Raw genomic sequence first — 10,941 nt, 5'->3', positions numbered from 1 at the left:
AAGCTCTGCTGATGAGCAGTCAGTGCAAAAAGTCATACTTCACGTAGTTACATTCACTCCACTTCATTATGTTCAAAAATCTTTTTCTAATGTACAACATTTAGTGAAACTCATTTTCATTTTAATCTCAGATATGTCAATAAAGATTGAGCTTGTCATTAAAACAACCAGATTATTGACCTCTTTTTTTGGGGGGGGGGGGGTTTAATATAAATTAGGGCTGTCAAAGATTAACACAGTTAATGCATGTTTGTTTACTTCCAGTGTGCGCTGGCTTCCAACATGAAAACCAGGAATTGTCCGTGTGAAACAGTCACTTGCCTGCAGTCAGTCAGAGAGGAGAGACTAAGAGATAGTAGCTGAAGATGGAGAGAGGTGAGGGATTGTTGGGGCAGGTGGTTTCATTTCATCGATAAAACAAAAAGTTTTATGACACCTGTCTGGATGTCACGGCACAATTTATTGACAATGACTGGAAGTTGCGATCCTTTGCCTTGACTGTCAAAAAAACAGGTAATTGCAGAGACCTACGCAGAGGAATTCCTCAACATCGGAAACAAGTGGTAAGTAACAAACTAACCACTCTCGGCACCTATAGTGCCCCAGTATAAACACAACTTACCAATGCACAGCGAGCAATCCGGGAAATAACAGTAGACGGGACATGTTTTTACATCTCACAGTCCACTACAGACGACAATGCTCACTCCTTATTTTAGAAGACTTTATTGTTTCAATTACAGACATGTGCATCTGTTATGGACGTATAAAAACATGTGATAAAGAAAATGTACAACAAATGTTTAGCACCAGGTTCTTCAACGGAGGGTAACACTGAGCCACCCCGCCTTCCTCCTGTTGAAATGGCAAACCATAGTGACGGACATACAAGGGTAGTCAGGCACACAAAACACACTACAGGGTTTTAAGTTTTGACCTACAGCCAGACACCTCGAGTCAAACGTGTTATTGACTCGAGATTAGTGTTTGCCGATCGACTCTGGCTTCGTGTCTCTCACGGCGTTGATAAGCAAAAGAGCAGTAGGCTTAGCTGAGCCCCACTGGAGGTAGGCATCTCTTGCAGCATCTTGAAAACAAACAAAAAAACAAGAACTCCATGGAAACCTCAATAGCAACGTCGCCCACCTGCGTTTATACAGTAAATAATGCTATTATGTTCGTGATAGAGAGAAAAAAAACTATTTAATGCTATTAAAACAATCTGTTATATTATGTTTGACAGGAGAAAACAATGGGGGGGAGGGGCATGACAAGTGAAGTAACATCCCAGGCCATCGGTATGTGTTTACATCCATTCATCTGTCAGCAATAAAAATAATTACTACACACTGATAAATCATCTGGGTTTGTATTGCACCAAATAAATTCTCTTGTTTTTACAGTAGGGGTTTGGTTGTGGGAGGGTGGGATGTGCAAAAATATGGGTAAAGTGTCCATGTAGTGGGATTAATAATCTCAGATGGAATAGTGCAAGGAAGATCTGACACAATCGCAAAAAAGACATTCTCTTGCCGTTGTGAACGGGGAACGACGTCCCGCTGCGTTGGTGACACAAGAACAGGAAACGTATGTCGGACCCCAAATTACCCAGATTCCATTGTGTGTGAAAACTTGTACATAAACACAGATAAATTAAAAGGAGTCCGATCCCACAGACCAAAGATTAATCCCAACCTACTTTCTTCAACTGCATCGTGACACTTTCTTCATTACTTAACAAGCTGTATTGATAGTGGGTTTGGATTTTTGTGGCTCGTTGTGACAGACTGTACAGTAATTTAGAATATCTATGAAGTGCTAATGTGGTTTTGTGCTGATTTTTGAAAATATATAATAGATACTTCAGAAGAAAAAAAAAAGAAGGTAATTTTAGTGCAGTCCAAGCCAATTACTTCAACAGGATTTTATGTTTAGGGTTTATACATAACTGTAAATGGGTAAAAAAAAAAAATCCTTCATTCAAATAAATTCCATGGAATATTGTACAGCAATAATTATTTAATGTTCTACTGGTTCCATATTAATGTTTTTTGGAATTGTTGGGCTTAATAATGGGGCATGGTGGGTGATCTTAAAAAATTTTCAGAAGGACAAAGTGAAGTTGACGATAGGAAGAAAAAAATCTAACATTCTGTACACAAATATCCATGGATAAAAATAGTGCAACATCAAGCTTTTGTTAAGTTAGACTGCTACATAATTGCTGAGTGTAAGACTGAACCATAGTGGGATGGTCAGTCCATGTGGTCAGCTCAACGTCAAAAGGCACCACGTTAAACCACAGTCCTTTTCCCAGGAAGGAGGAGAAGCGGGAGGAGGAGGCCTCATTTAGTTTTCTGTCGGAAAAAGAAGAAGAAACACAAGTTGACTGTGATGATTTGAGAAGCAGGCTTGATAAATGTCAGTGATATTCAAGAGAAGAAGCAAGATAGTTACCAAACACAAAGTCACACCATCTCGGCCCGGTTAGACCCCTCATTCGCGATTGTCTCAACGTTTTCGCTGGTGGTGACTGTGGTGATTCAGTAGACAAAACTCCTGGACTTTTGTATTTGCATTTCCGCCTCCTTACTGGCATCCCACCTTGCTCCTGGACTGATTTAGGTGCATTAGTGGCCAGGTCTCTGGAGGCTTTCCTCCTATTAATGCTTTCTCTTTTTGTGTTCACAGCTTTAACAACTCCGACCAACTCTCTCTCCCTAGCTGCAAATACGTATGCAGAGGGTGACCCATCATCCAGTGTCACAGTACAGGAGTCCCACTCTTCCTCAGTGGATTCATTGTCTGGAGAGTTGATTTTCCTCAGAAACACTCGACATTCCTTAATCGTCTCAGGACTCCAGGCTTTTGAGCTGAGGTTCTGCTCTTTGGGTAAATCCACAGGCGTTTGGTCAACAGAACTTTTGGCAGAACTGTTGTCCAAACAATCAGACCGATCATTTGCTAATCTGCGGAACGCCTTGTGTTTTTGTTGCTCATTTGAAGAATTTGTAACTTTCAAGTTTGTCTTATTCCTCTGTCTCATTCGCCACCTCTCCCTTTCTTTCCGGGTTAGGAACTTTTTCTTTGCCCTAAATACAGTGGCCTGATACTTTCTAAAAGCACTACTTTGCTGCCATTGGACTCCTTGTTTGCACCCGTCTGACGCAAATCTGGGCAGAAACAGCTGCCGCCTAATACTACGTGTTTGCAGAGGTGCTTCATTCCTCTTCCTCATGCGTCTTTGAGCCAGCTGATGTTGCAAAGGACTTTTTGGCACAGTTTTGGCAAACTTCTTGATGTGTTTGCGGAGTCGCTCTGCTTGAGGGCTATAGCAAACACTACCAGGGTTACTGGTAGAACGAGGAAAGTGCCTCGGTTCATTGTTCCGTGAGCTTGCCTTTTTGACAATAGCCAGGGACTGTGTCTCTGTGGTCTGCATGAACCAGGAGCAGAGCTGCTGCATGCTGCAAGACCGTGGTTTGTTAGGAGAACAATCGAACAGCGTCCGAACGGCTGAAGGACGTTTTGACTTTGTGGTAAATGAATTGTTGTCTTTGATGTCTAGTTTAGAATAAAGGGGACTTTCTTTTACTTCGCTCCCCACACCGTCTGAGATCCAGGTGTCGGAGATGAATCGTATTCTCGTGGCGAGCTCATGGTTCATTGTCTTTTCCTCAGTAGATGCTGACCACCATCTTAGTGTCTCTTTTGGGGTGAAGATTGAGTCTACAGATACCTCTGCTACTCTGCTCAGGTTCTGAGAGATGCTCTTCCTCTTGTCTTGTCCAAAGAGCTGTTTTTTCTCCCCCGATGTTTCAACACTGCGCTGTTGCTCCTCCTTCCTTTTTTCATTACTGGCCTTGTTAAGCAGAAGTTGTTTAGAGCGCCGGAGCAGAGCATTACTGTGACTGTATGACCTACAGGTGGCAACAGCATGCAGAAAGTGGATTGAGGGCTTTCTCACCCTCAATGAGTGACGCACTGGTACAGACTGATTTGGCAGTTTGTCCTTGATCTCATTCTTTGTTTCTGTCCCTTTCTCCGTTTGACTGCTTCGGTTTGTTGACTGATAACTGATTGTCCTGGATTCTTTGGCAGATTTGAATTCTGTCAGAAATAACTTCTTATGAATTTGCGTTTTAGGAGACTGCCTGGTGTCCCTCTTTATCTGGATCTTGCGTTGTCGAGGTGATACTGTGGTTACTGTAACTGAGATTCCAGAGATTTTGACTTTTGCAGGTCTACCTGGTTTCCTTGAGGGCACAGCATCATCCTGCTTCTGACATTTAATGTTACTGCTGGATAGAGGGGACTCTTTCACAGGGCTGACAAATGTCAGGTCCTTTGACGGCTCTGTTGAGGTGGCTTTGATTGTACCTGAGCTGGTCCTAGAACTGTTCATTAAAATGCCCAAGTCCCTTTTAAGGCCCACTGCTTGAGAGGCGTCATGAAATTCTGTTTGCAGCTGTTCAAAGCCCTCGGACACCATTCGCTTGTTCCTCCTTGAACGGCCATACACAACAGTTATTTGTAGATTCTTGTTTGCATTCTCCTCAGCATCAGATGGTACAACTGATTTTCCATTCGTCGGTTTGTCCCCAGTTTCTGAATCTACAGCTTTCTGCTTGCGTGGTCGCCCAATTGGTCTCTTCACTTTTTGCTCCAGCTGTGGTCCCACCTTCTTTGGCCGGCCTGGACGCCTTTTTGGAGGAGTGGTTTCATGAAATGTTAGGTCACATGGGGATCTCTGGCTCTCAGTTCCGGCTCCTCGCTTAGTTGGTGTACTTTCACCTGATCTTCTCGAACCTATTTTAGGTGATGAAGAAGTTGACTTGGGCGACGAAGCAGACTTGCTTGGCGATGAAGCTGACTTGTGTGGTGACGAAGCAGACTTGCTTAATGGAGAAGCTGATTTGGGCGTTGAGGGGGCAGATTTGGCTGGTGAAGAAGCCGACTTAGTTGGTGAGCAAGCAGATTTTACAGGTGAGGTAGCAGACTTTAGTGGTGAAGAAGTTGATTTTACTTTTGAAGTTGGGGACTCAGTACTCTGGCTTTTTTGTTTTTCAAGTGTACCTGACCATGAAGACTCTTCACATGGATCAAAAGCTTCTTCCCCCTGTGGATTTGAAACAGAGCTTGCCGATTTAAGACTGTATCTGACCTCTCCCTTATCCTTTACCGCTGATACAAACATGAGCTTAATCGGACTGGTGTATTGGACTTGGCAGTTGGGAGGGTTTTCAACACAGGGAACAGTAACGACATCGTTTCCACTGGATGAGTTTTTGGGCATCGTTGAGTCCTTAAGTCTTGGTTGTGATCGTAGGATTCGCAAAGTGTTGACGGCTAAGTCATTACCATCTGTTCCAGTATCTGAGCTGTGTTTAGTAGGACTCTTGTCTTTGGCAGTCATGGTTCGTAACTCTGTGTGAGATGGTTCACATTCTTCTCTCTGCATGGATTCTAATGCAAGCTTCCCTATTTGCTCAGGGGAGGACAGCGGGAGGTCATTTCCTGTTTCAAGCTGAGTGTCGTTAGCATCTGGATCTTTGGGTGAATCATCCAAAGTGCTCGACGTCAAAACATCGTCTTTTTGCGGTCTCTGGTTAAAGATGCTTTCAGAGAAACACGCAGCAAAGAACATCTTCCTGGGTTCTGTGACAAAAGAGGAGAACCGCTGTGGAGGGACTATGCTTCTCCTGGACCTTCTGACCTCCTTGGAATGTTTCGATTTCTGCCTCTCTCTAACAGGAATATGGCCATTTGTATCTAGTCTATTTTTACTGTCAGGGTTTTGACCTGATGGGGATTCTTCATGGTCCACTTCACCTCCAGCACTGTTAACCTCTCCATGTTCTTTACAGGGCCTGACACACGGCTTTGCTGAGGTTGTGGTCACTGTCATTATCTGCGGTAGCTTCTGTGTGCCATGACCCTGGTTGAGTTCTTTGTCATTTGTTTGCAGTTCAGTTGTGGGCGTGTTGAAGAGAGCAAGGTCTTTTTCTTCACATGACATTTCCCTTTCATTTTCCTCTGCTTTAACGATCAGAATGTCTTCTGTTACGACAACAGTTTCAATCTCATCTTTGACCTCTGCAGAGAACATGCCCAATGATATGTCCTCAACTTTATGATTCGCTAAATGTTTGAGTTCTATTTCAGACTTCCCTTTAACTTGGCTAGAGTCTGATGGCGTGCATGTTGTAGTTACAGTAACATTTCCATCATTTAATTTTGCCTTCTTTGCTGGTGGAACCTTTTTTCTATTGCAGGACTGAAAAAGCATGGCCAACTCCCGTTTACTCTGTAAAGAATGTCTTCTGGTTGCCGAGTCATCAGCAGGTGTTGCTATAGCTGCAAGGACTTCCTGTCGACGACGGGCGCGGGTGTTGGGTGATTTGGGCTTTTCACTATCATGGCGATTGAACAGCTCGCTTAGATTGTAGTCGCTGCCGTTGCCTTCATGAAGCACTTTGGTGATGATTTCAGTTAGATGGGCATCGGCGTGAAACTGCAGCTCCTGGCTGGTAGAAGGAGACTGCAGCTTCTCCTTTTCAGAGGCATTAAAGTCGGTAGAAACAGCAGTTGGGTCTTTCTCTAGAGGCTCGATTGTCTCTAGTTTCTCACTGAAGCGATTCACAACGTCCTGCAGCAAAGTCCCATTTGGGTTCTGCTCAGTCTGGCTACTTCTTAGAGTACTGCACTCTAGCACCTCTTTTTTCTGTTGGCTTGCATTTACAATATTATTTTTAACAGATGTGTCAGTTTCTAGACTGTGTTGAAGGAGTGCAGGTGGTTTTTCGTCAGTTTTCTTACCGATATCTGAGGGGATAGGAGAAAGTGGAGGAGGAGAGGGGCTGTGCTCTCTTTTCAGGACAGGAGGGTCCCCATCAACTATCCCTCTTTCTATTGTGCTCCTGTCCTGCAACGGACAGGCATGGTTCGAATAACAGGGACAAGAGTGGGTGGTGTGTGGGTTACAGCAGATCGATGAGGAAGGGCATGAACTAGCGGAGGGAGTGCACAGTGAAGGGGATTTGGATAATGCAGGAGCGGATGTAAATGAACACATAATGTTGTTAATGGGACCTACAGCCAGGCTTTGGCAGGACAGGCAGTGCAGCCTCTTGGGGCACAGAACAGTGTAGGTTTCCATCCTGCATCTGTGCACACAGCAGTAGTTTGAACCCAGAGAAGCATCATTTTTACAGTCATTTAAAGGGTAGAGATGGATGCTACAATTGGACTTTGAGTCTCCAGAATGGAACATTGTGTTGCCATGACCTTGATCATCGCAATCCATTAAAGGGTAGTATCGACTGCTGTTATTGGCTTTACGTTCACTACATGTGAGTGCATGAGGGATACCTTTATCCGGTGGGTTTACACCACATTGACAGCAGTAAGATTCAGCTTGACCTGCAGGTCGACGATTAAGCAAAGACAGCACATTTTCCTGTTGTGCCTGCTTCAAGATCTGGTAGAGTAAGGAACGGTGTGCGGGGCAAAGCGCCCGGAGAACAGCATCCAACGCTGATATCTGACGACACTTATTCCCTTGCAGTCCCCGATCTCCTTTAAATGATGGTAGCAAGGAGCTAGAGGCAAAAATGGATAGAAATGAGAGTTAGTGAGTTACTGTCAAATGACAAAAAAATACTATCAGAGAACTACCCAATTCTAAATGTATTCTACATTTAGCTTCTTATATTTGAATTGTATGTAATAGCAAAAAAAAATGTAAATACAATGCGTCACCTTGAATACATTTGCCATTCTCTGGCCAAGGTGGCCATCAAATTGTTAGGCAAACGTGAAAAAACCTGCCTTAGAAGTACTTTTTGTGACCTGTAAACCCCTGAAACAAACCATTAGATGAGAAATAAAATGAGATGAACCGATTACAGAACTGTTTTATTGACGAGTTGCTGAAGGCAAATAATAACATTCTGCGAAAAGCAGAAGAATGATTGTAGAAACGCTCAAAACAGAAATGTGTTCAACAGCACTTTCACTTACTGACAGCTCAAAAACAATTATATCAGAGTCCTGCAAGTGTTATATTTTTGTAGTAAAAGTCTTAACCTGAATTATATTGATGGTATTTCTAGCTTTTAGAGTACTGTATGTAACAGTAAAAGAGGGTTACATTCTGTAGTGTAATTGTTGAGATTGTTGTGAAAACAATACTGATTTTTAAAATGACATTAAATAATTATTTACATAAGCATCAAACAACAGCAATAAGGTTGTCATTTAGGACAAAACAAGTTATATAAGCTAACATTTAAAAGTGTTCATGCAGTTAGCAATACACATGTCACATTGCATCAAAGTGCATCGTTACAAATCAAGAACTACAACAACAATCAAACTAGTAAAATCACAGTTCTGAATCACGATCAATAAATAAGCAATAAATGCAGCACCAACACAAAACAGTTTACAGTAAAATGCTTCTTGTAAATCATAGTGCAACAATTGATTGATGCATAAATAGCAGATTTATGTTGTTTAAAAGATGTGCCGCCAGCTAAAAGTTGTTCCCAGAATATACTGCGAATTAACCGGCACAATGAAATTATATTTTTCTATTTCTCCATAAGAGTTTAGGCTTGTTTACAAACAGGCCCTTGGACCTACATGGCAGATAATTCCCAGAGTTAAGACGTCATGCTATATGAGCAGAAACATTCAGGAGCAAAGACATCAGTATTTGTATGTATTAGAAAGGTTAAAGCCACAAAATCTGACCAAAAATGCTTTAAAAAATTAAACTGCATTACAACTAGCCATAACATTACGAAAAAGAAAATCCACAAATATTACCACGAAGGATAAATATTTAGCTAAAAAATGTCAGATCTTCTGTAAATGCCACACAACAAAATGTAAAATCATACATTTAAAATCATTTCATACTGAACTAAATGGCTGAATGTACATTTTCTTTGATGTTTACATGTTGTTGGTGGCAATACATTTACACTTGGGTGTTTTTCCTTGAGAGACAAAGAGCTCATACGCATCCTTAAGCTAATGAGACCTCATACTCCAGCATAGTAAAGTATCATAACACAGAGGCTTTGATGTAAAACCTGACACTGAGCTATAGGCAGATTAAGTTCAGAGGTATATGTGGCAATGAGGTTAAAGAGAGTGACACACAAACGCACACACACACGCGCACACACACACACGTTTGCAGAGCTACTTTTCATAGGACACTGCATGGACTTCCATTAATTTGAACAGCCTATCCCCAACATTAAGCATAACCAATTAACATTAGCCCTAATGTTAACCTAACCTAACAATGTATGTCTTTGACCAGTTCCTCAGAAATGAGATTCTGCCTCGTTTGGTCTCGACGAGGACTACAGGTCCCGACAACATCGTATGTAAGTACATGCACACACACGCACACAAAAGTTGACTTTGCAGCAAAACAAACTGAAGCAGCTTCGTGAGGGTAACCCCGAACTGCTGCTTTGGTAGTAGCACTGTTAATGGACATAGGCTCATCTCAGAAGCCCAATTCCATAGTCTACACAATCAACTATGATTAAAAACCCTATCCATTCACTAAATATGTATCTTGACACATTACAATGCAGGACACCTTGGAGTCGCATCTGCAAAAAAAAAAAAGTCTTCTGTTTGTAGCTACGCTTCTTTGTGCCAGGGAAACGGTCCCATAAAGGTAAGATATAAGTTAAAAGCAGCAGTCATGTATGAGGTTTACAATAACACAGCTACAGTAGCATAATTAGTTAATATGTGTGATAATAAAACAAACTCTTTCATAAACAGAACACATATAAACATTAACATAACACGCATTTCTCAATCTTATCAGTGCACATTTAAAATCATGCTTTACGTTTGCATTCCGACTACACTCAATACAATGTTGAGACTAGCTTGCACAAATAGAGAAGAAAAACTATGTGGACACTAAAATGGCTATCATATGCTAATCTCTTCAGCGGAAACTCATAGTGAGGATGTAGCTACCACAGCAGTTTACACTGTACAATCTCCCTGTTTGTGGAGGTATCGAGCAATAGTAATGAGTTTTAATCTGTTACAATGGCTCTAAGTCACTTGAATAGCCCAGGTGCAATACCCAGAGAGAGATAGAAAGCTGCAAATGACAATCATCATCACTCCCATGAACAAGGAGCTTTAGTTAAATCAAACCTGAATAACCTAATAGCCTAACAGCTAGCAAACATGACAGTCACACTTCCAATTCCTTCCACAACTGTGTTTCTCACACTTGATCCTGGGCAACCTGGTGGATAACAATCAATGTCTGATTCTCTCCTTGAAATAAAACCAAAGCATATGAACATGAAATCAAAGTTACTGAGGGTCTTTAAAGGATAATGCCGATGTTATTACATTCTGTTATTACCAAAAGATCTCCTGACAAGACCAAAGTAACAACTCATTATCCTTTTGCATTGGGTGCAACTCTAATTTTCATAAACATGTATGCTCTCAATTAATCAAGCCTCCTTAAAACCATGTAGTATTTAGTCTGACTAAAACTGGATTTAAAATGCATGTAAACATGTTAATCTGACTAAAATCAAACTCACAAACCCAGATAATGGGATAGGGAGTCGAGCTCCTACTTGAAGTGAAAACATTTTTGCAGCTTCTGGGAACAAAAGCTTTAATGAGCACCAGTGTGTTATGAAAAAGGCAGCACCTTGCAGCTGCTTTCATTAAAGCCCAGGACAAAGCAAGAGAAATACAGCCAGAAGTATGACTATCACATTACAGACACATAGTTAAAAGACCTGAATATTAATATCTGTGTATTTTGTAAAGGCAAGTGTTGTGTTTCAACAGGTGTCTTCAGGAAATGTGTGTCCTGTAAAAGGTGACGAGTTCAAGTGTTGAGGAGTTCTGGAGGCGTTTTGTGGT

This window comes from Microchirus variegatus (genome assembly GCF_963457635.1).
Source record: "Microchirus variegatus genome assembly, chromosome: 23".
NCBI lineage: Eukaryota > Metazoa > Chordata > Actinopteri > Pleuronectiformes > Soleidae > Microchirus > Microchirus variegatus.
The sequence above is the reverse complement of the archived record's forward strand: the minus strand, read 5'-3'. Positions refer to the sequence as shown.